The sequence below is a fragment of the Lissotriton vulgaris genome, chromosome 2_2 (assembly GCF_964263255.1).
Source record: "Lissotriton vulgaris chromosome 2_2, aLisVul1.2, whole genome shotgun sequence".
Taxonomy (NCBI): Eukaryota; Metazoa; Chordata; class Amphibia; order Caudata; family Salamandridae; genus Lissotriton; species Lissotriton vulgaris.
This window is the reverse complement of record NC_141688.1, coordinates 307,401,020-307,425,964: the sequence shown is the minus strand read 5'-3', so window position 1 is coordinate 307,425,964 and position 24,945 is coordinate 307,401,020. Positions and strand designations below refer to the sequence as shown.

Genomic DNA, 24,945 nt, shown 5'->3' with positions numbered 1-24,945 from the left:
AGGCATCGACCATTCGTTCCATCGACTCCTCCCCAGCGGTGCCATCACAGCATCGCCCAGCAGTGCCATCACAGCATCGCCCAGTGGCACCAACGCAGCATCCCCAGGGGTACCATCACAGCATCGCCTGGCAGTGCCATCACAGCATCGCCCAGCAGTGCCATCACAGCATCGCCCAGTGGCACCAACGCAGCATCACCAGGGGTGCCATCACAGCATCGCCCAGCAGTGCCATCACAGCATCGCCCAGTGGCACCAACGCAGCATCCCCAGGGGTACCAACACAGCATCGCCCAGCGGTGCCATAGAGGCAACGGCCATTGGTGCCATCAAAGCATCGCCAAGTGGTGCCCTTAAGAGAACGCCTAGTGGTGCCACAGAAGCATAGCTCAGTGCTGTGGGTCCACTCATTGCCCAGTGCTGTGGGTCCATCCGTAGCCCAGTGCTGTGGGTCCATCCGTAGCCCAGTGCTGTGGGTCCATCCGTAGCCCAGTGCTGTGGGTCCATCCGTCGTCCAGTGCTGTGGGTCCATCCGTCGTCCAGTGCTGTGGGTCCTCTCATTGCCCAGTGCTGTGGGTCCATCCGTCGTCCAGTGCTGTGGGTCCTCTCATTGCCCAGTGCTGTGGGTCCTCTCATTGCCCAGTGCTGTGGGTCCATCCGTCGTCCAGTGCTGTGGGTCCACTCATTGCCCAGTGCTGTGGGTCCATCCGTCGTCCAGTGCTGTGGGTCCATCCGTCGTCCAGTGCTGTGGGTCCTCATTGCCCAGTGCTGTGGGTCCATCGATTTTGCCCAGTGTGCCAGTGGTGTCGGCCCACACATCGCCAAACGGCCCCTACACACGGATCTCGCCACGGTGCACGGTGGCACAGATTTGGCGGTACAAAAGGGGGGGGGATACAGCAGGGCACCCCCTTTCCTTGGCCCGGACCCCTGTTCCCTCTGCCATTCCCCCCACAATCGGCTGGACCCGAAGTGTTCTTGGAAGGAGTCAATGTGAGGACCCAGAAGGGGGTCGCAGCCTGGCCAACATCACCCAGGACGGCTGCTGAACCATTCGCCACCCCCAGGAAAGGGAGTCCCCTGGGAAGGGTCCCCGATAGGCACTGACAGGCAAAAACTGACCGACAGGGACACCCCGATAAGGCCTCATCGACAGGCACTGACAGGCAACAACTGACTGACATGGACTCCCTGACAAGGACTCACCGACAGGAACTGACAGGTAAGAACTGACTGACAGGTACTCTCTGACAAGGACTCACCTACAGGGACAGACAGGCAAGACCTGCCCCACAGGGACTCCCTGACAAGGACTCACCGACAGGCACTGACAGGGACTCCCTGGCAAGGACTCACGACAGGCACTGAGAGGTAAGAACTGACTGACAGGTACTCTTTGACAAGGACTCACCGACAGGGACTGACAGGCGAGATCTGCCCCACAGGGACTCCCTGACAAGGACTCACTGACAGGCACTGACAGGTAAGAACTGACTGACAGGGATTCCCTAACAAGGACTCACAACAGGCGCTGACAGGCAAGAACTGACCACCAGGGACACCCTGACAAGGACTCACCAACAGGCACTGAGAGGTAAGAATTGACTGACAGGGACAAGGACTCACCCCAGGCACTCCCTTCCAAGGACTCACCGACAGGTACTGACGGGTAAGAACTGACTGAAAGGGATTCCCTAACAAGGACTCACAACAGGCACTGAGAGGTAAGAAATGACTGACAGGGAGTGACTCCCTGACACGGACTCACCCCAGGCACTCCCTTCCAAGGACTCACCGACAGGTACTTACAGGCAACATCTGACTGACAAGGACTCACTTACAGGCAATAACTGACTGTCGGGGACTTCCTGACAAGGACTCACCTTGTCAGGCGCTGACAGGCAAGAACTGACCGCCAGGGACTCCCTGACAAGGACTCAAAACAGGCACTGACAGGCAAGAACTGACTGACAGGAACTCATTGATAAGGACTTACCACCAGCTACCGTCCTCCAAAGACACACTGACAGGCACTAACAGGCAAGAAGTGACTCAACGACACAGGCTCACCCAGAGCAACTCACTGGGCAGGACTCACTGGCAAGTACTCACTACCAGGTGCTCCCTTCCAAGAATTCACTGGAAGAGACTCACTACCAGGTACCTCCCTCCAAGGACTCAGTGGCAGGGACTCACCCTCAGGCCCTCCCCTCCAGGGACTCCCCACCAGGGACTCACCCACCACCAGGGACCCACCGGGCCGGCCGTGGCACATGGAGGCGGCTGGAGCTTGAGGGAGTGCGGAGAGACGATGCATCCGGCCCGGAGGCGGCCGCCACCAGCGCTGCCCAGGAGCTGACAAGGTATGGGGGCGGCCCACGTGCCTGGGGGGCTGGAAGGGTTCATGTGCTGACACCAAGATCACACGCCGCAGCCGCAGGCTCCTGGCACAATAAAGACACAAACAGGCACGAGCCAAGGACGGCTCCGTTGCTCAATGCTAAAGGAGGGACCACGGGGCGCCCACCCAGGGCGGGCATTAACAGGGGCGATGCTGGGGCATTAGCAGTGGGTATACTGTGATATTAACAGTGGGTATGCTGCCCAGGGCGGGCATTAACAGGGGCGATGCGGGGGCATTAACAGTGGGTATACTGTGATATTTACAGTGGGTATGCTGCCCAGGGCTGGCATTAACAGGGGCGATGCTGGGGCATTAACACGAGCACACTGCCCTGGACTGGCATTGAGAGTGGGTACACTGTGGTGTTAACAGGGCGATGCTGCCCAGGGCTGGCATTAACATGGGCGATGCTGGGGCATTAACACGGGCACACTGCCCTGGACTGGCATTGACGGTGGGTACACTGCTGACATTAGCAGGGGGAAGCTGCTCCTGCCGTAAACTCTGATCTGAGCTGTGGGTCTGCTGCTCAGTGTTGGCATTTATAGTGGGTAAACTGGCATTAGCAGTGGGGGTACTGCTCAGTATTGCCATTAACGGCGGGTACACTGGGCCATTAACAGTGGGCATATTGCAGAGGGCTGGCATTAATGGTGGGCACATTCTGGCAATAAAGGTGGATATAATGCTCAGTACTGGTACCAGCAGAGGGTGCACTGTGGCACGACCAGCGGTTATGCTGCTCCAGGCTGTTATTAACAGTACTTTGCTGTGGCCTCAAGAGCTGCTGCAGATGGGCATTAACTGGGGTAAGTTGCCCAGTGCTGGGATCAGCAGCTGGTGTTCTGTGCCTCCCCCTGCCGAGAGCTGGCAGTGTATGCAGCGGTCACACTGCTCTGTGCCCACTGTGTTATCCATGGGTGCACTGGTCAGGGCTGGCAGTGTGTGCAGGGGTCACACCACTCTGTGCCCACTGTGTTATCCATGGGTGCACTGGTCAGGGCTGGCAGTGTGTGCAGTGGTCACAGTGCTTTGTGCTCAGTGTTAATGGAGGTGGCACTGCTCTGGGCTGGCAGTCTTTGCAGTGGGTGCACAGCTCTGCAGCGGTGGCACTGTTTACAGAGGGTACACAGCTCTGCAGAGGTGGCAGTGTTTGCAGTGGGTGCACAGCTCTGCAGTGCTGGCAGTGTTTACAGAGGGCACACAGCTCTGCAGAGGTGGCAGTGTTTGCAGTGGGTGCACAGCTCTGCAGTGCTGGCAGTGTTTACAGAGGGTACACAGCTCTCCGTGGTGGCAGTGTTTACAGAGGGTACACAGCTCTGCAGAGGTGGCAGTGTTTGCAGTGGGTGCACAGCTCTCCGTGGTGGCAGTGTTTACAGAGGGTACACAGCTCTGCAGAGGTGGCAGTGTTTGCAGTGGGTGCACAGCTCTGCAGTGGCGGCAGTGTTTACAGAGGGTACACAGCTCTGCCGTGGTGGCTGTGTTTACAGAGGGAACACAGCTCTGCTGTGGTGGCAGTGTTTACAGAGGGTGCACAGCTCTGCAGTGGTGGCAATGTTTACAGAGGGTACACAGCTCTGCCGTGGTGGCGGTGTTTACAGAGGGAACACAGCTCTGCACTGGTGGCGGTGTTTACAGAGGGAACACAGCTCTGCAGTGGTGGCAGTGTTTACAGAGGGTGCACAGCTCTGCAGTGGTGGCAGTGTTTACAGGTGGTACACAGCTCTGCACTGGTGGCGGTGTTTACAGAGGGAACACAGCTCTGCAGTGGTGGCAGTGTTTACAGAGGGTGCACAGCTCTGCAGTGGTGGCAGTGTTTACAGATGGTACACAGCTCTGCAGTGGTGGCAGTGTTTACAGAGGGTACCCAGCTCTGCAGTGGTGGCAGTGTGTACAGAGGGTGCACAGCTCTGCAGTGGTGGCAGTGTTTACAGAGGGTGCACAGCTCTGCCGTGGTGGCAGTGTTTACAGATGGTACACAGCTCTGCAGTGGTGGCAGTGTTTACAGAGGGTACCCAGCTCTGCAGTGGTGGCAGTGTTTACAGAGGGTGCACAGCTCTGCAGTGGTGGCAGTGTTTACAGATGGTACACAGCTCTGCAGTGGTGGCAGTGTTTACAGAGGGCACACAGCTCTGCAGAGGTGGCAGTGTTTGCAGTGGGTGCACAGCTCTGCAGTGGTGGCAGTGTTTACAGAGGGTACACAGCTCTGCAGTGGTGGTAGTGTTCAAAGTGGAAACACAGCTCAGACTTGAGGTGTTATCATTCGGCGCACTGTGCAGGGCGCAGTATGCCAACAGTGTGTATGTATGCCAGGGACGGTGGTGACAGCTGGGGTGGGCGCACAGGTGGGCAGAATGTGCTTATGGTTGGCATTGTAGGCAGCGGGCCAGTGCACTGCTCAAGCTGGCTGTGCTGGCAGTGGTTCTGCATGTTTCGGCTGGCATTGCATCAGCAGTGGGTACACTGTGGCATGAACAGTGGGCACACTGCTCAGTTCTGGCATCAACAGCACATATTCTGTTCTGGGCTGCTAGAACTGTGTATTGCCATCAACAGCTGGTATACTGCTACTGGCTGGCATTAACAGTGGGTATACCGAGGCATTACCAGTGGGTGCCCTGCACAGGGCTGGCATTAACAGCGGATATATTCAGAGCTTTATGTGGGATGAAAACGGTGGGGGGATCTAAAAAGAACATGTTTGAAGAAGAGAAATTAGAAGTCCTTTCCAAGAAACGCATCCTAAAATGCTGTGCTTCACAGCGCGTGCCACTTGAACAGTCTGTTGTGCCCTCAGAAGTACCACACAACAACGAATATATGCATAAAACAGGCCAGACTTATTCCATTTGCCAATTTTTGTTGGCAGAGTAAAACAAGCATTGGCACCGCGATTGGTCTGGCAGCTTTCTAGCACTTTGTTTTGTTATTTTTTGCAAAAACTTTATTTTTTGGGAATATGCTAGGCCATGATAAATCTAAAACAATCACTTGCTACTGCAAGTAAATATTATTTTGGTATATAAAATAACACACTATACACAGTATTTTCTGGCACTGACGGGAACTATTTAAAAAGTCAATCAGTCTGGCAGTGGAAAAAGAAAGACAGAATGAGAGGAAGAAACAAAGAAAGAAAGAAAGAAAGAAAAAAAGAAAGAAAGAAAGAGAGAAAGAAAGAAAAGAGAGAAAGAAAGAGAGAAAGAGAGAGAAAGAAAGAAAGAAAGAGAGAAAGAAAAGAAGGAATGAAATAATGCAACATAGATATAAAGAAAGGAGGAAATATAGATGAATTAATGAAAGAAAGAAGGCAAGAAAGAAAGAGACAATGAAAGAAATAAAAAGAATGAGGGAGAAGAAGAAAGAAAGAAGGAAGAAAGGAAGGAAGGAAGGAAAACAGGAAAGAAAGTAGGGAGAAGGAAAGAAAGGCGATAAGAAGGAAAGACAGAGAGAAAGAACAAAAGAGAGAAAGAAGGGAAGAAAATGAAAAAATAGAAGCCAACAGAAGGAAGGAGCAAAAGAAGGAAAGACAGTACAGAGAAAGAAAAAAGAAGGAAAGAAAGAAAGAAAAAAGTGAAGAAAGACTACGAAAGAAATAAAAAGAAAGAGGTAGAAAAAGAAAGAAAGAAGTAAGAACGAAAGGAAAGAGAAAAGGAAATAAAGACGGGAAGAAGGAAAGAAAGGTGATAAGAAAGAGAGAAATAACAAAAGAGAGAAAGAAAGAAAGAAAATGAAAAAATAGAAGCTAACAGAAGGAAGGAGAGAAAGAAGGCAAGAAAGTACAGAGAAAGAAAGAAAGAAGGAAAGAAAGAAAGAAGAAAAGGAAGAAAGATTGAAAGAAAGAAAGTAATATAAGAAAGAGAGGAAGAAAGAAGGAAAGAAAGAAAGATAAGGAAATAGAGGAGGAAACAAAGAGTGACATAAAGGGAAGTAAAAAAGGAAATAAGAGAAAACAAAAAGAAGGAAAGAGAAATAAAGAAGGAAGGAAGGAAGGAAGGAAGGAAGGAAGGAAGGAAAGTAGTAAAGGGACAAAAAGGAAAGAAAGGAAAAAGAAAGAAAGAAAGACGGAAGCAAAGAAACAAAGAAAGAAAAGTAAGAAGAGGATAACTTAATACAGAAGAGTTTTAAATGGACACAATCTGGTATGCTGTGAAATAGTGACAGTCTGAAAAGTAAAACTCTCAAAAAGGAATTTACAACAGCAATATCAGGATATGAGATCTGATAAAAGATGGAATATTCGTGAGAAACGTCCTACTATCACATCAGTCTTTAAACACCAAGACTACGCTGCAGAAATATTAAAGTAAAAACAAATACAGCGGCATTGACGATATCTACTGATGCTTGTGTGTCGATGCGCTCCTTGTGAAAGAGGAAAATACAGTAACTCGAAGTGAAGTTTACATGTGGCTTTTCTTTTTTTTAACGGAGTTTTATACAGCGCAAACTTGACCCGAAGATGTCAGCTATCAGAGCGGTTTACATAGCACCTGTTACATTACATGAGGGATGTATGACATCACAACGCATGCTTTTACTCCGCATGCCATTACAACCCATTTTTTACAACGCAAGTCGTTACAACGACTTGCGTTGGGGGGCGCTGGATAGTGGAATAGTTTAATTTTTTATTACAACTCCAGTCCCCGTGGATAGTAGGGAAGGTGTTGGATAGAAAACTAAACTATTCCCTATCCTACAGCGCCCTCCAGCGCAAGCCGTTGTAACGACTTGCGTTGTAATAGCTGCGTCATAATGGTAGTGCGGAGTAAAAGTTGCGTTATAAAGGATGTTCCCCTTACATGAGGACACATTACATTCATTTTTGTTAGGCACGTGGAGATTAAGTGATTTGCCCAGAATCACAGGATGTTCAGCGTCATTGCCGAGACCCGTACCCAGTTCACCAGATTCGAGGTCGACCGCCCTAGCTGCTAGGCCAACTCCTCTCCCGGGCTGCCCCACTGTCCCACACTGTACACTGTAGTGGGCGGAAGCAAAATGTGAATGACACAACAATAGACCAATGGATGAAGAGAGATGACTGAAAACTCCTTTAACCTCTTTAATGCTCATGACGGCTCCCGGCCGTCATGAGTTACAGTGGGCGTGTGCTGATGATGGCCGGGAGCCGTCATGACCACGCCCGCGATAGGAATGTTCAGCACTTCGGCGGAATTCGCTCAGCAGTGATGAGGTTAAGTGTATTACACACATTTTTTAGTAAAATCAAAAGGTCTTGGCTAATGCCAGACCTAGTAAGAAGCAATGATTTGGTTGTGAATGAGTAGAATTGAAAGTGTTTCCGTTCTGAAGGTATGAGACTGTGAAGTAAGCATTGCTAAGGTTTCAGAAAGGACGAATGGTCTTTGGAGTGTCTCACTCACCGCTGAACTCCCCCTCACGTTGATTTCTTCTTCAGCCCCTCGTTATGTTACACACTAAGGACCTGATGTATGACCATTCCATTTTGCGAGTCGCAAATAACGATTTTTGGCGACTCATAACTTGCGACTCGCAAAATGGAATGTACAACAGTGTCTGAGACTCTGTTTGCAATTCCCAAATGGTTTGCAAGGGACCCGCCTCATTAATATTCATGAGGCAGGTCGCAATTTGGGAATGGCCAGCACTCACAGAGATGGTGGCCTGGTGGGGTCAGCAGACTACCATGTCTTTGTTGGATTTTTAAATAAAGCATTCTGTTTTAAAATGCAGCCTGCTTTCCTTAAAGTAAAACGTGATGCATTTAAAAAAGAAAAATTAAAAGTTTCTACTTAATTTTTTAAGAGGAGGCAGTGGTTCGTTGGACCACTGCCTGCTCTTAAAAAGTATTTTTGCTGCCCAACAGAAGGGGGAAGGAGTCCCCTGCCGACCCCTTTCCATTCGTGAGTGGCTTACCACCTACTTGAGGTTTGTGGTAACTGCGGTCGCAAAACAATCTACATATCAGTGCGACTCACTATGAGGAAGGGACGCCCTTGGCACCCCTCTTCCTAATAGAGACTCGCAAACCCTATTTTGCGACTCTGTAATAGGTCATTGACTCCCAAATAGGTTTTGTACATGTCACTGACCTATTTAGCGAACGCAAACGGCCCGATTAGCCATTTGCCCTCACTCCCTGTGCTCCCCACTCTTTTTGAAATCCTCTATGTGCGTATTTCACACATAAACTTCTTTCATCCTCATCGTGTCTTTTCACTCAACTTCTGCACCTACCTCTTTTCTTCTCCTCAGCTTCACCCCACACACCTCACTCCAGCACTTCTAAGCACTGCATTTTCCCTTGCTGTGTACGAACCTCCGTTGCACACTTTCCCAAAATTACAAATGGCGCACCGATATGACCTACACTGTACACGCTCTTCGAAGGGGCCAAGAATGGGATGTGCTTGCTGTCTGTCCGCCTCGATGGTTCACTGATAGGCGCTGTAAGAATCTCGCATTGTCCTTAAGCACAAGCGCCTGGGCTCTCAATCGTGCCCCTCTTAAATACCCACCCACAACCTCAACTCACACAGACACCTGGAGCAGACGTGTTCACAGCATGGACTGCGCAGGAGTCGTATGTTGTTTACAAAAAAACTAGAGAAACAGATCAGGTGGAGAAAGCAAATGCTCTTACAGAATGCAGGATGATGTAAAACGTGAAATATAAGCTGACAGGGGATAAATCAAAGGGGGTTACAGTCATGCTGAGAAATCAATAAAGTCAAGGAGATGAATAAAGGGTCTGATAGGGGCCAATTTCAAAGAGTTTTAAATTACTGTCAGGTTTGAGAACCGTCAGGACCCGGCCCACTTAAAGCCCTGGGTATACTTGTCAGTGGCGGGCATACTGCTCATTGATGTCATTAACCGCGATTGAACAGTGCAGAAGTGGCAGTGTTTGCAGCGAGTACACAGCTTCGGGGGTGCATGAACAGTGGGTATACTGCCCAGGGTCACCGTTAACAGCGGGTGCACTTCTCAGATATGATGGTGCCAGCAGTTGACAAACTAATCAGTGCTGCCACATACACTGGATACATCGGGCAGCAGCTGCAGTGTTTGCAGTGGATAAACAGCTCTGCAGAGGTGGCAGTGTTTGCAGTGGTTGCACCGCTCTGCAGCAGTGACAATGTTTGCAGTGGATAAACAGCTCTGCAGGGGTGGCAGTGTTTGTAGTGGGCACACAGCTCTGCAGGGGTGGCAGTGTCTGCAGTGAGTACACTGCTCTGCGGGGTGCAGTGTTTGCAGTGGGTACACAGCTCTACAGGGATGGCGATGTTTGCAGTGGGTACACAGCTCTGCATGGGTGATAGTGTTTTCATTGGGTACACAGCTCTGCAGAGGTGGTAGTGTTTGCAGTGAGTACACCACTCCGGGGTGTCAGTGTTTGCATTAGGTAGAGAGCTTTGCAGGGGTGGCAGTGTTTTTAGTATATAGGCAACTCTGCAAGGCTGGCAGTGTTTGCAGTGGATAGACTGCTCTTCTTGGGTGGCAGTGTTTGCAGTGGGTACACAGCTCTGCAGGAGTGACCCTGTATGATTGGTAGTGTTTGCAGTGGGTATAGAGCTCTGCAGTGATGGTACTATTTGCAGTAGGCACACAGCTCTGCAGAGGTGGCAGTGTTTGCAGTGGGTACACAACTCTGCAGGAGTGACCCTGTATGATTGGTAGTGTTTGCAGTGGGTATAGAGCTCTGCAGTGATGGTACTATTTGCAGTGGGCACACATCTCTGCAGAGGTGGCAGTGTTTGCAGTGGGTACAGAACTCTAGGGATGCCAGTGTTTGCATTAGGTAGAGAGCTTTGCTTGGGTGGCAGTGCTTGTAGTGGGTAGACACCTCTGCAAGGCTGGCAGTGTTTACAGTGTATAGACAGCTGCTCAGGGGTGGCAGTGTTTGCAGTGGGTACACAGCTCTGCAGCAGTGACAGTGTTTGTTGTGGATACACAGCCCTGTATGATTGATAGTGCTTGCAGTGGGTATAGAGCTCTGCAGTGATGGTACTATTTGCAGTGGGCACACAGCTCTGCAGAGGTGGCAGTGTTTGCAGTGAGTACACTACTTGGGGGGGGATGCTGTCCAGGGTTATGGTTTGAAGCGGATATACTTCTCAGCGATGACAGTGCCAGCAGTTGGCATGCTAATCACTGCTGCCATTAACACAGAACACAGTGGGCAGCAATGGCAGTGTTTCAAGTGGGTACACAGCTCTGCAAAGATGGCAGTGTTTGCAGTGGGTACACAACTCTGCAGGTGTAGCAGTGTTTGCAAAGAGTACACTGCTCGATGGTGACCTTGTTTGCAGTGAATACGCAGCTTGGGGCAGAAGTGATAGTGGTAACAGTGGGTACACAGCTCTGCAGGGTGGCAGTGCTTGAAGTGGGTAGACAGCCCTGTAAGGGTGGTAGTGTTTGCAGTGAGTATAAAGTTATGCAGTGATGGGACAATTTGCAGTGGGAAGACAGCTCTGCAGGGTGGGTTGCAGTGGTTATCAAGCTGTGCAGTGGCGGGACTATTTGCAGTGGGCACACAGTTCTGCAGGGTGGCAGTGTTTGAAGTGGGTAGACAGCCCTATAAGGGTGGTAGTGTTTGCAGTGAGTATAATGTTATGCAGCGATAGGACTATTTGCAGTGGGAGTACAGCTCTGCAAGGTGGTTTCCAGTGCGTATAAAGCTGTGCAGCGGTGGGACTATTTGCAGTGGGCACACAGTTCTGCAGGGTGGCAGTGTTTGCAGATAGTACACAACTCTGCAGGAATAGTAGTGTTTGGAGCCCTGTAGGAGTGGTAGTTTTTGCTGTGGGTATAAAGTTATGCAGCGGTTGGACTATTTGTAGTGGGCACAGGGCACAGTAGGATTTAGCAGTGGATACATAACTCTACAGGGTGGGCGGTGTTTGCAGTGGGTACACAGCTCTGCAGTGGTGGACGTGTTTACAGTGGTTATGGAGCTCTGCAGCATTGGCAGTATTTGCAGTGGGGACACAGCTCTAGGACTTGCAGTGTTTGCAGTAGGTAGGCAACTCTGCAAGGCTGGCAGTGTTTACAGTAGATAGGCAGCTCTGCAAGGGTGGCAGTGTTTGCAGTGGGTCCACAGCCCTGCAAAGGGGGGGCAGTGTTTGCTGTGGGTACTCAGCCCTGCGGGGGGCAGTGTTTGCAGGGGGTACACCGCTCTGCAACAGTGACAGTGTTTGCAGTGGGGACACAGCTCTAGGGCTTGCAGTGTTTGCAGTAGGGAGGCAACTCTGCAAGGCTGGCAGTGTTTACAGTAGATAGGCAGCTCTGCAGGGGTGGCAGTGTTTGCAGTGGGTACACAGCCCTGCAGGGGGGCAGTGTTTGCAGTGTGTACACAGCCCTGCAGGGGGGCAGTATTTGCAGGGGGTACACAGCTCTGCAGGGGTGGCAGTGTTTGTAGTGGGAACACTGCTCTGCTGGGGGGCAGTGTTTGCAGGGGGTACACAGCTCTGCAGGGGTGGCAGTGTTTGCAGTGGATAGGCAGCTCTGCAGGGGTGGCAGTGTTTGCAGTGGATAGGCAGCTCTGCAGGGATGGCAGCGTTTCCAGTGGGTACACAGCCCTGCAAGGGGCGGGGGGGGGGCAGAGTTTGCAGGGGGTACACCGCTCTGCAGGGGTGGCAGTGTTTGCAGTGGATAGGCAGCTCTGCAGGGGTGGCAGTGTTTCCAGTGGGTACACAGCCCTGCAAGGGGCGGGGGGGGGGGGCAGAGTTTGCAGGGTGTACACCGCTCTGTAGGGGTGGCAGTGTTTGCAGTGGATAGGCAGCTCTGCAGGGGTGGCAGTGTTTGCAGTGGATAGGCAGCTCTGCAGGGGTGGCAGCGTTTCCAGTGGGTACACAGCCCTGCAAGGGGCGGGGGGGGGGGCAGAGTTTGCAGGGGGTACACCGCTCTGCAGGGGTGGCAGTGTTTGCAGTGGATAGGCAGCTCTGCAGGGGTGGCAGTGTTTCCAGTGGGTACACAGCCCTGCAAGGGGCGGGGGGGGGCAGAGTTTGCAGGGTGTACACCGCTCTGTAGGGGTGGCAGTGTTTGCAGTGGATAGGCAGCTCTGCAGGGGGGAGCAGAGTTTGCAGTGGGTACACAGCTCTGCGGTGGTGGCAGTGTTTGCAGGGGGTACACCGCTCTGCAGGGGTGGCAGTGTTTGCAGTGGATAGGCAGCTCTGCAGGGGTGGCAGTGTTTGCAGTGGGTACACAGCCCTGCAGGCGGGGGCAGTGTTTGCAGGGGGTACACCGCTCTGCAGCGGTGGCAGTGTTTGCAGTGGATACACAGCCCTGCAGAGGGGGCAGTGTTTGCAGGGGGTACACTGCTCTGCAGCGGTGGCAGTGTTTGCAGTGGATACACAGCCCTGCAGGGGGGCAGTGTTTGCAGTGGGTACACAGCCCTGCAAGAGGGGGAGCAGTGTTTGCAGGGGGTACACAGCTCTGCAGGGGGGGCAGAGTTTGCAGTGGGTACACAGGTCTGCAGGGGGAGGCAGAGTTTGCAGTGGGTACACAGCTCTGCAGGGGGGCAGTGTTTACAGGGGGTACCCCGCTCTGCAGGGGTGGCAGTGTTTGCAGTGGATAGGCAGCTCTGCAGGCGGGGGCAGTGTTTGCAGGGGGTACACCGCTCTGCAGAGGGGGCAGTGTTTCCTGTGGGTACACAGCCCTGCAAGGGGGGGAGCAGTGTTAGCAGGGGGTACACTGCTCTGCAGCGGTGGCAGTGTTTGCAGTGGGTACTCAGATCGAGCTTGAAGTGTTAACGTTTCCTGCACTGTACAGGGCTCAGATTGTTAACAGTGTGTAAGCAAGACAGGGAGGGTGGCTACAGCAGGGGTGGAATGCACAGAGGGGCAGTGTTAGCAGTCAATGCTGTGCCCAGGCTGGCAGTGTTAGTTGTCAATATATTGCTTGGCTATGTAGGCAGTGGGTCGGTGCCATGCAAGCCGGCTTGGTTGGCAGTGGACATTCCTATTATGGCTGGCATAGCAACAACAACAGGAGAACTGGCAGCGTCAGCAGTGGGTATACCAATACTGGCACACTGATCAGAGCTGTACAAGCGAGCAGTGTCTACACTGCTCTATTAACAATGCAATTGACTTTTTTCTTGTTTTTCAAGAATTTCACCTAATTACACAAAAGCAAATTGTTAGCCACGTTTTAAAACATTGTAGTTGTAAATTAGTCGCCATAAATTAAGTCTGGGCCATTGTAGAGAATCCTCGATATCTCCGGGCTCAATCTCTAGCAAATTTTGCCAACGATCAATATGTTTGGTCAGGACATCAGGTAATAAATCAATTAACATTTTATACAATCCCTCTAAAGTGCTAGAGCCTTTAAATCATTCATCCATCAACCTCACCCTTCTAGCCCAAACTTGTCCCTTATGACATCCAACAATAACAGGTCAGACTCATTTATAAGATCCCCAATTATTCGTACTCCTTTATCATGCCAATGCCTCGTATGACCATCATTGAAGATATGCGGAAAACAATTATTCTATATATAGGGGTATAAGCATTAAAGCGTCCGAGACCGAGTTTTTTCCACACCGCAGCCCAGACCTTAAAGGCACATATTAAAGGTTTAAATGTAACCCGTTTGAAGTAGTTAAAGTTGATGTGCTGAAAAAGTCACCCCTTAGCCTCCGTTCCCAGAATCAGCTCATAGACGGAAACAGAAGACCCTGCCCTCATGATATCATCTCTTTCATTGATCAGTCGCCCCATTTTCCGCAGCAGGGCCGCCCGATGATATAATTGTAGATTGGATACTGCCCACACCCTCTGTCTCTAGGCAGGGTTAGTAGTTTAAAAGCTCTTTGAGGGCGGCAGCTGGGCCAGATAAATTTAGATAAAAGTTGGTTTATTGAGATAAACCAAGCATTACAAATAGACAAGGGAACGGCCCTTAAAGAAATATAAAATCTTTGGCAAAAAAATAATTTTGATGACATTGCATCTCCCTACCATCATAAGCTTGAGATTCTGAAGACGAAAGAATTCTGCTTTAAATATAAAAAATTTAAGGATTTAAGTTTTTTTCTATGATTTTAGAAATGTCTGCCATGATTTCTACCCCCAGATAAACTGCTGTCTGGACCTCTCGTTCATCATTTATATGAAGACCATTACCAGTCAAAATCTGAGTTTTTGTTCTAGCCCGATAGTTTCCCAAAGCTTTCCGCTTCTTTCTCTATCTCAATTACAGCATTCGCAGGTTTGGACGTATTTATGGCGAGATCATCGGCTTACGCCAATATTTTTGTAGCCCCCCCTATGATCCGTACTCCGGCAATCAAATTGTTAGCTTCAATCCTTCTAACCAGTGGGTCTATATAGAGCGCAAACAGAAGGGGTGAACAGGGGCACCCCTGCCGAGTCCCTCTACTGATAGATATAGGGTCTGACAACTCCCCCATAATTGAGATGCAGGAGGTCGGATTTCTATACATTGATTTCATAGCCATAATAAATGTTTTTCCTAATCCTCTGTCCTTTAAAGTTGGCCATAAAAAAAGACCAGGACACCCTATGGAAGGCTTTCTCTGCATCAAGCAGGATAAGCCCGAAAGGGTCCCCGGATATGGCTGCGGCGTCATGAAGGGTGCTAACCCTTTGGATGTGATCTACTGTGCTTCGTCCAGATACAAATCCATGTTGGGTTGGGGAAACTAATCTCTTAATATAAGCTGCAAGCCGAGCAGCGAATAGCTTAACGTTTATTTTAATATCACTATTAATTAAAGTAATAGGGCGGTGTGACCCCATTTCATTAGCTGGCTTTCCGTTCTTAGGAAAAAGGACTATCTTAGGTGCTTCCCAAGACTTCGGGACCCCTTGACCATTCTGTGCGTTCACAAACGCATGCTTCAATATTTCTTGTAGGGAAGAGGCAAAGATTTGATAAAACTCACCAGGAATAGCATCTGGCCCTGCGGCCTTACCCCTCACCTGTGAGCAGATGACACCCTCGATCTCCTCTGTTGTTATTGGAGATTCTAAGGCTTCTCGATCTTCTGGAGTTCATTTCTCCACTGGAGCTCCAGCCAGAAAATGTTGTACTGTCCCCATATCCATGCTAAAATCCTCAGAATAGAGTTTCTGATAAAAGCGTTGAAAGGCAGCGCGAATGTCGCTGGGTTCTGTAACCGGCCCGGTACCAGGATCTTCTATTGATGACATGCCTCCTTGGGTTGTGCGTTGTCTCGCCCGCATCGCTAGCACGCGACCCGCCCTTTCCCGGGGGTACAGTTCTCAGGACTGGGAGTGTTAGCACAGGGTACAGAGGATACAGTCTTAAGCACTATAGTGCTAGAGGGGCTACACTGGAGGGCACAAGAAGTGTGACCCATAGTTTTACCAATAAAAATTAGCATTATTAGCAGTGAGGCTGTTTCCTGCGTTTTCCCTTTTTATGGAAGCTGTAGATTAATACACAGAAGTGCAGATTCGTGCATATCTGGGTGTTTGTTTTGTTTTTGAAAAATGCCTACAATTGGGATGCTCACACCTGTTGAAACGTGGCCAGCAGATGCCACCAGTGGAAGAGGGCGCCCGTGAGATCAGAGCCACACTGAATGATTGTGGACTTTGCACACTGAAGCCTGGGCTCTGATCTACAACACATCCCCAGCAGCCCCCAGGGCACCGGTCCAGGGTGTGGGGCAGTATGCCACATTACCCAGGGCAATAAGCATGCAGGGGCAAGTGTAGGTTTACTATTGTTAACTTTAGAATATGTTGGTGGTCGATATAAGAGCAGGTCAATCTTGAAACTTCGATACAGTGATCAAGGCCGGACTGGGAACCAACAACGGCCCTGACATAGTGCGCGGCCGGCCCCCCGGGTGGTTAGGGGTGCGGCCGAGCTATTTGCCTGGGTCGGTTTCGCCCGATTTTGTTACAGAGCGCGATATTGCAGCTATGCTGCGAACACGGCCCGTCACAAAAATGGCCCCCCATGGGCCCAAAACCAGCTCCCACCCTGGCGGCTTACTGGGGAAATGCCCGGCGCCCACTACGGCCAGTCCGGCTCTGACGGTGATGAATCGCTTGTTAGGGGCTGGTACAAGAGTAAACGTGACCACCAGGAGCAAATCCTGTGTGAGTCACAATAAAAGCATCATCTAAGGAACTCTCCTCCATTCACGCGGAGCCACATGTGAGCAGTTCGCCCGTCGTCTATCAGGCCCGATTCTCCCCTGGGTAAAGTACCCCTCTGTGGGCAGCAAAGACATGGTCCTGGGCCAGCCGAGCCGGCCAGCATCCCCGCTTATAGCAAGACCGGATTAGGACCGTAGGATATAATCGGATTTATATTTCGGCGGAGGGATATCCATGACTGATAATCTCTCTACCAAGATCTAAATCCGACCCTCACTCTCTTCATTCACTTTCTTGATTAAGACTCGCTTCAATCTGTCTTCTCGGTCACTTGAATAGTAATTTTCTACCCTATGAGAGACGGCTGTCGCAAGGATGCTAAGCAGGAAAAATTGTTAAGCGTCCTTGACGCAATTTTTTGGTCTCACTTTTCTGAACAAAACTGTAAGATAAAAGGTCAGCGCCTATTAGGAGGGAGCAGATGACCTCCGCAAACGCATCAAGACACCATTTGCAAGAGGGCCTGATCGCACTGCACTTTATTTAAAATTCCATCACGGTCAAACACCAGAACCTTCTAACAGGCCACATTTGGAAGAGTTACACTGACGCCTCAACACAGTCAAGAGAACCGCACACCAGGGACTTTAAACAGACTAAACTGTCCAGTCTGGTCAAAGGATGCTGCCTGTCCACCCGGTAGGGTGACCAGATTCTCAAAATAAACAAGCATTTACAATGCAATGGTTTTGCCTTTGTTAAAGTTAGAGCTATTGGCATTGCTCTTGACATTATTTTTATTTATGTTTTTTGTAAACATAAATAAATAATCTCTTGCCCCTCTTCATGAATGATGAGATTCTTTAAAAGATGTCGGTATTTGTCTAACAAGGTTCCTTTTAAAGTTAAACTGACTGCTTGGAGCTAAGGAGTGGGTGTTCCCCATTGAAGGCGATTCACTTCTGCGGTTCTGGGGAGAAGCCGTTCAATTACTGGTTGCAGGGCACCATTTATGTATTTTGTCATTTATGTTTCTGCTGCATGCAATGCTTAATTTGAACCAGTGGTGCCAGCGCTGCCTCGGCATTCCCCTGAGCGCGACGTGGTCTTGCCTCATGTTTGTACGATTGAAGAAGCACGGGCACACGGACAGCGGGGGCGGGAACGGGCACACGGACAGCGGGGGGCGGGAACTGTCACAGACGAAATGAGACGGGGTACAGCAACGAGACACGTAAAGACGTAAAAAAACAAAGAGCCACGGACAGCGGGGGGGGCAGGAACGGGCACAGACGACAGGAGACAGGAGTGTTCACTTTGTTGACTGTCCATAAAAACTGTTCCACATCTGATGGAGGTACAAAGTTGGACTTTGGACTTGGATAACTGTGGCTAGGCTCTTTTGGATTTCATCAGAAAGCACTGTCAACTCCAATCATCACATTTGTGTCGTATCAGTATATCACTATTGTGTGTCATCACCTATGCACCATGTATATAACAAGCATTAGAAATGCAATAGGTCACGCTTTTTTTAAGTTAGAGCTATTGACATTGTAAATGGCAATGTTTTTTACCTACCCAGGGAAGATGGAGGGAGCAGCGGGGGGGGGCTGGCTGCCAAAATGCTCTCTTAGAGAGTGATTGGCCAAAAGTAAATCAAACAAGCAGAACCTTTAAAAACAAGAAACAGAGTTGCACTATACACATGAATAAAAACATTATCACGATTGATGACAGTTTGCAGCGTACATTACATGCCATTCTCAAGAGAGAGAAAAAAAAGTTAGAAATTGAAAAATGAACGGTTACTGAAGCTGGTTGTCAGTATGACCAGGAAAGGATGACAGAGTGAAAATGAGGAGGCTGGATTGATTTGCCACAAAATAGCACCCGCAAAGCTGTCAGTGGCAGGGATTGCACTGATTTTATAATATTAAAACCACTTCCCCACTTACTTTGCGGCACTGAAGTTCAAAGCCAATGTAAACACAGATTCTATTGCCTTTCTGAGTTGCAGTCCAAGACATGAAAGGACCGCTGTCCAAAGAAAACACACTCTGTTGAAAACATACCCTGCTTACTGCATGACTCCAAAGGATGCAAAAGAAACAAGAGGAAACAAGGCACACAGATGTGGATGGCTTGGCCTCAGGGGCACCGAAATGTGCACAAAGAACATGGGAGCCCACAAGGCTTGTCCCCCGGTGAAACGGTGGAGTGCACGCTCATTGTTTGCCTGCTTATATCAGTCTAAACTTGTATTTACAGGAAGATACTGATTGAGGGAGTGGGAAAAGTACTATATATCATGCATAGCTGCAAGGTTTCAGATTGCTGTGTGGCATTTTCATAACTTAAGTGTATTTATGAGTGACATTTCAACAACCAAGAGAGATACTTTCTTGCGAGCTAAGTCAAGCAATGAAGACGAAGGAAACATATAAATAAATATCAGAAATTACACCTATTTGAGCAACGTGAGTGCTCAAGGAAAGGCACATATTCATAGCAGAGGAAGTCAGTGTAACAGTAGGAGATCATGACTTACACCATAGCTGCCACGTTTTCAGATTGGTTATATATGACATTTCCATTGTTTCAATGGATTTATGATGAATGAAACTGGGAGTGCCATTGAAAAAGCTAAAATACAAGAAACTTCAAACTTTTGAGCAGTGAGAAGGTTTAAACATTACTTGAAACTAATGCTAAACTCCAGAAAACCGCTTTCTAAGATGACCATTATATAAAACAGTTGAGGCACCGTTGTTCATCTCAATTAAGACAGTAAGGAACTCTTTTGCACCAGCCTGTATAGACTTGCTGTGAAAACTGCACAACAGCGCTGAGAAGGCGTGTTTTGCATATGTCACACTCCGTCCATTTAAGCTTTCTGTCGGAATTATTTTATATCAGAAAAAAAAATCAGTTTAACCCTACACATCCACCTAGCCCAATAGGCCCACAAACAGACACAAATAATGATCCCATATACTGACCTGCTGTCTCGAGATCGGGTGGCACTGGCGGCAGAACAGCAACTGAAAGGAAAGCTGCAACCTGCAACATCTGTGTCTCAGGGGTCAAATCATCATGGTCTCAGCTGTCTGCTGTACCCAGTGTGCCCTAACAATACCACGTGACACTAGGGCAGTAGTTTTAGCTTCAATGAAGCTCCGGGTCGGCCGCCCGTCCAGCGCCAAATTATCTACTGACTCACTCACGGACCGGACACTACCCCTACAGGCTTTACTTCTGTGCAGTTCTGGGGTCAGGAGGTGTGAGCTGCAGCTCTCGGTTCTTCAGCATGTTCCTACTGCTGCACACACTCTTTCTGCACACGGGTCAGTACACAGAATTACTGCACACACTGTAACCGCCCCTGAGCGCTGTATCATCTCACTGCACAGGAGTGACCCGTGCAGTGCAATTAAATAATGCACGTCTCTCTAATGCGATTTCGTAGTGCACTTGCACTTTGAAGCTGCATGGTCTCTATTTGCACTGCGCCCTGGGGGAACGTTACTGCATGCGCTCCGACTCCCGCTGCACCCAAGTGCTGCACCCTGCACACCAAGCCTAGGGCTCTTGGTGCAATGCACTGATCCTGGAGGTTGGTGCCCCCGCCTCCCTGGAGACGGGGCTGCCCCTCTTAACATCAGCAGTCAAGGGGAGAGTTAGCGGCCCGGGCCAGCAGGACATTAAAATTAATAAACCCCACCTCCATTAAAAGAAGTGTAAAGAAGCCCAAGACAAGCATACAGCGATGTTAATAAAGGCGCACAGTGGGAACTGTTTGATGCTATCATTGGTGGGAGGGGTGTACTTTAGAGGTAATGCAAAAAAAGAAACATAAAGGCACCGTAAATAAATAATTAAAGGCGTACGATGAGCCTGCTCCATGCAGTTTCGGAGGTGAGAAGAGTGTTCTTTGCAGAAAAGCCTCTTGCATGAAGTGAAACTATAATGTGCTCCTCCGGCAGTGTTAAGCATTGCTCTATAGCGGCTTATCCTGTGATTGTGTTTTATTCCTGTGGGGAGTAAATTGTGTCATAACTGGATAGAAAGTATTTTAAGTTGAACAGGGGTACTTGTGGCAGCCTTTGAAGATGGTAAGAGGGCCAGGTGGAAACGTTTCTTTGAAGGTTTTGGGGGATAGGGCCATTGCAAGCTGCGCCGGTGGGAGGGGGAGAAGCGAATACATGGGTCTGTGTAGGGAATCCACGAGATGGGAAGGCCACCTCGAGTTTAGGTTTGTGTTTGCTTTCGACATGTTGCTGCAGCACCCATATACTGCCCGCGTTCACGCCGTGGTGAATGTTAGTCCCTGGAAGTGATAGTAGATATCGATGAATAACAAAAGGAGCATACCCTGCTGTTCATGAAAATTCTGACGTCGCTGTTGTGAACCTGGCCCTCTATATGGCTGCACTAGCGCTCCACCAACACAGTCCGACCCTTTTCCACCCCAAAAATTGCTTGAACGCCACAAAAAAAACAACCTAAGCAGTAGCATTTCAGGCCACGCAAAAAAATTAACACCATGCCATGAAGCCCAGGATACAAGAACGGTGTGTCCGCAAGTGGCCATTGTCAAAACAGGAGGGGGCGGGCGGGGGTGGGTGGGTAGTGTTAGCATTGCGGTCTGGAAGTGGCATACGGGATTGGTATTGAAAACAAGGCAGCGGAACCTCGAAGGATCTCGAGGCACCTCTAGCAGAGCACCGCCTGCTGTTCATGAAAATTCTGACGTCGCTGTTGTGAACCTGGCCCTCTATATGGCTGCACTAGCGCTCCACCAACACAGTCCGACCCTTTTCCACCCCAAAAATTGCTTGAACGCCACAAAAAAAACAACCTAAGCAGTAGCATTTCAGGCCACGCAAAAAAATTACCACCATGCCATGAAGCCCAGGATACAAGAACGGTGTGTCCGCAAGTGGCCATTGTCAAAACAGGAGGGGGGCGGGCGGGGGTGGGGGGGTAGTGTTAGCATTGCGGTCTGGAAGTGGCATACGGGATTGGTATTGAAAACAAGGCAGCGGAACCTTGAAGGATCTCGAGGCACCTCTAGCAGAGCACCGTGACGATCGGTCTGGGAGGCGAGCAGCGACAGGCTGGGCAGCCCAGACAGAGCGGCAGGTTGGAGAGGCACTTCTCCGGTCTCCCCGCGGGCGCCGCCATAATTGCCGTAGACCGATGTTAACCGAACCAAGGGCAACCCGTCAATGTTTGTAAATAGCCATGCACCATTATTGATATGCTCACAAAGCCATGTTTGTAAAAAGAAGAGGAGATATATGCATAATCAAAAACACCTCCCCTTGGTAAGACATAAAGTTAAACGTCCTATATCGAAAAACGGGATCCTAGTTTATTTATTTATTTATTCATTTAAAAACTGTGAAGTTAAGCGGAGTAAGGGAGCCAACCCTCCAAAACGACGAGTGGTAATCCTATATTAAGCACCTACTATTCAAAGAGAATCAAACCAGCCGTGTCGTATCCAGCATAGATCACTCACCAGAATCAGCCGACATACTCTTCATCGATCGTCTTCCTTCTTCCCCCGGGCTGCCGGGGGCGGGCACTTCCGGCCGGCCGCGCTAGGATTGGCCGGCCGGGGCGGGAAACGGGGGAGAAGAGGCGCAGTAGTGCCGGCAATGCCGGACCAGACACGGGGGCGTTCCCGGCGTCCCGTGACGTCGGCAAAAGCCAAAGAATGTCGGGAACGCCCCCGTGTCTGGTCCGGCATTGACGGACAGGCCCCTCGTCCAATGGCAAGGCTCCGTTTACGGAGCCAGCCAATCAAGGACGAGGGCCGAACAAAAGCCACACTACAGTTATCAACAGGATTTCGCCTGCGCGGAAAAGCTGCGCAGAGCGCAGCTTCCGCTAGGCAAAACCTAAAAACGGGGACAGGTCATTGACATAGAAGTAGGACTACGGTTTGCAGTAACCATCGACATAAAATTAGGACTATTTGACAGTTGTCATAGACAAAGAAATAGGAATACAATGACAGCTCCCTCCACAGACCGAAATGAAGTATTATAGACAACAAATCCTAGGAGTTTTATTGGCACCCCTCACCTTTACGCAGGAGCATTAGTACTTTTTATTACAATTACACTTTTAAGGACTATAGCATATATTTGCCAAAAATCAATAAAACATCACAGGCTAGCAAACACTAGATTTATTAGCTTTATCAATGGTCGTTTCTATACATGCGCGTCAGCACCACGTAAAGTACAACACACTAATGTTGCTTAGTTGCTCATGACAGAAAAGCATGGGAGGTAAACTGCAGAATGCTACATTGCTTAAGGACAACCAATGAAAAACAGGGACATTTCTGTGTTTAACTGGGACAATGATTGAAAACAAGGACATTTGAGTCACTTGGAGAAAAGTGTCAGGACACGGGGACACTTCTCCAAAAACAGGGACGGTCCTTGGAAAACGGGGACGTCTGGTCACCTTATGTCCGCGGGATGCTTGTCCACCTGAGCAGAGATTCGCACGGGTCTCCAAGCTGTGAATTCATACATGTTTATGCACTGCTGCTACTTATACAAGGTACTGTACATTTAAATTAGGGGAGAAATTGCAGCCTCATAGCTAGAGTGGTCGACATCGAAATTGGGAAACCGGGTTCGAGTCTCGGCAACGACGCTGAACATCCTGTGATTCTGGGCAAATCCCTTAATTTCCCTGGCTTAACAAACCTGAATGGGTCCTCATGTAAAGAAACGGGTGAAATGTAAAGAGCTCTGATACCCGATATCTTTGGGTCTAGTTCGCACTATATAAAACTACATCTGACAATAGAATATTGTCAGCAGAGTCACAGTCGAAGGAAATTTTCGCCACAGTGCACGAGCTCGCGTCATCTAACAGAGTCTCGGCCTCTATTCCACCCTCTCAATCTCTCTGTGACTCGCTCAACGACTTCTTTGTGGACAAGGTGATAAAGATTAAGGCCAATATCCCTCCCCCATCCCCTACTTTCACCAATCCTTCCCCCCCCGCTTCCTCCAAACTCACCTCCATCCCCCCCTTGACCACAGCCACGCTTCTCCCCCTGCTTCACAGGGTGAAATCAGGTTCCCCCCTAGATTTCGCCCCCGCCCACATCTTGAGAGAAATCTTCCTAACATGCCCATCCCCACCCCTCACACTTCTAAATGATTCCCTCAGTAATGGAGTGGTTCCCGCCCCCCACAAATTTGCAGCCGTTATTCCCATTCTAAAAAAGGCTGGTGCGGACCCTTCATCCCCTTCCAACTATCGTCCCATCTCCCTCCTTCCCTACCTGGGAAAGGTTCTAGAAACCCACGTCACCGCCACTCTGAGCTCCCACGTGGAAATCAACCACTGCCTTTCCCCTCGGCAGGCGGGCTTTCGCCCCCTCCATTCCACGGAAAAAGTAGTGGTCTCAGTTATGGACAGCCTACGCGAGGGCATCGACACCAATCTCCCTCAGGCCCTCATTCTTTTAGATCTGTCCGCCGCTTTTGACACGGTGGACCATTCCACCTTACTTACCCGTGTCAAGGCGGCGGGCATAGAGGGTCTAGCCTTCGCTTGGCTTGAGTCCTTTCTAAGCGGCAGAGCTCAGGCAGTCCATCTTACCGGTTTCACTGCGGCCTCCCACAAGGTGACGTGTGGGGTCCCCCAGGGTTCCTCACTCTCCCCCCTTTTGTTTAACTTATACATTTTCCCCCTCATTTTTATGTTACAGCAGCTCGAGGTCACGGTGTACAATTACGCCGATGACCTCCAGCTTATTTTCAACCTTTCTCATTCCCCTTCATCCTTCCAGAATGTCCAATCTGTCATGTTGTTCATTCAGGATTGGATGAACTGCAACCACCTCAAACTCAATCCGGACAAGACTGAACTAGTCTTGACCGGAGGTGGTTGCAGTCCTTGGTCCCCTTCTCACTGGCCCTCCCCACTCGGTGCTCCCCCACTCCCGGTCCCCAAAGTCAAAACCCTTGGTATCTTCCTTAATCCCTCACTTTCTGTTCATTCACAGGTTAGTTCTGTTGTCTCCTCTTGTTTCTTCTCCCTCAGAACCATCAGGAAGATCTCTCGGTTCTTTTCACTCCCCGCCCTAAAGATCATAGTGTTGGCAATGGTGTTGTCGCGCCTCGACTACGGCAACATCATTTACAATGGCGCGCCTGCCTACGCCATTCACCGGCTGCAACTAGTGCAGAACCAGGCGGCCCGACTTATCTATGGCCTGCCTAAATATCATCGGGCCACCCCTTTACTGCAGGCACTGCACTGGCTGCCGGTGAAAGAGCGGGCCCTGTTCAAGCTTGGGTGCCTCACCTTTCAGGCTAGAATGGGCACTGCACCAGAGTTCATCTGCTCGGCTATCAAGCCTTACACCCCAGGGAGAGAGCTTCGCTCCTCTCACCTGGCCCTCTT

The 24,945-nt window shown here is 49.8% G+C and overlaps 1 protein-coding gene across 2 annotated transcripts in view; it reads left to right on the top strand.

The window, feature by feature from the left end:
- The first annotated feature begins 365 nt into the window (after positions 1-365).
- The window catches only part of CHST1 (carbohydrate sulfotransferase 1), a 204,590-nt gene continuing 180,010 nt past the window's right edge, over positions 366-24,945 (top strand). The window contains exons 1-2 of one of the 2 annotated variants that reach the window (XM_086959629.1): positions 366-1,659; positions 1,802-2,363. The gene's annotated coding sequence lies outside the window, so the exon portion shown is untranslated. Of the gene's footprint in view, positions 1,660-1,790; positions 2,364-24,945 lie in introns of those variants that run through there. The other variant, XM_086959630.1, reaches the window with a different exon arrangement.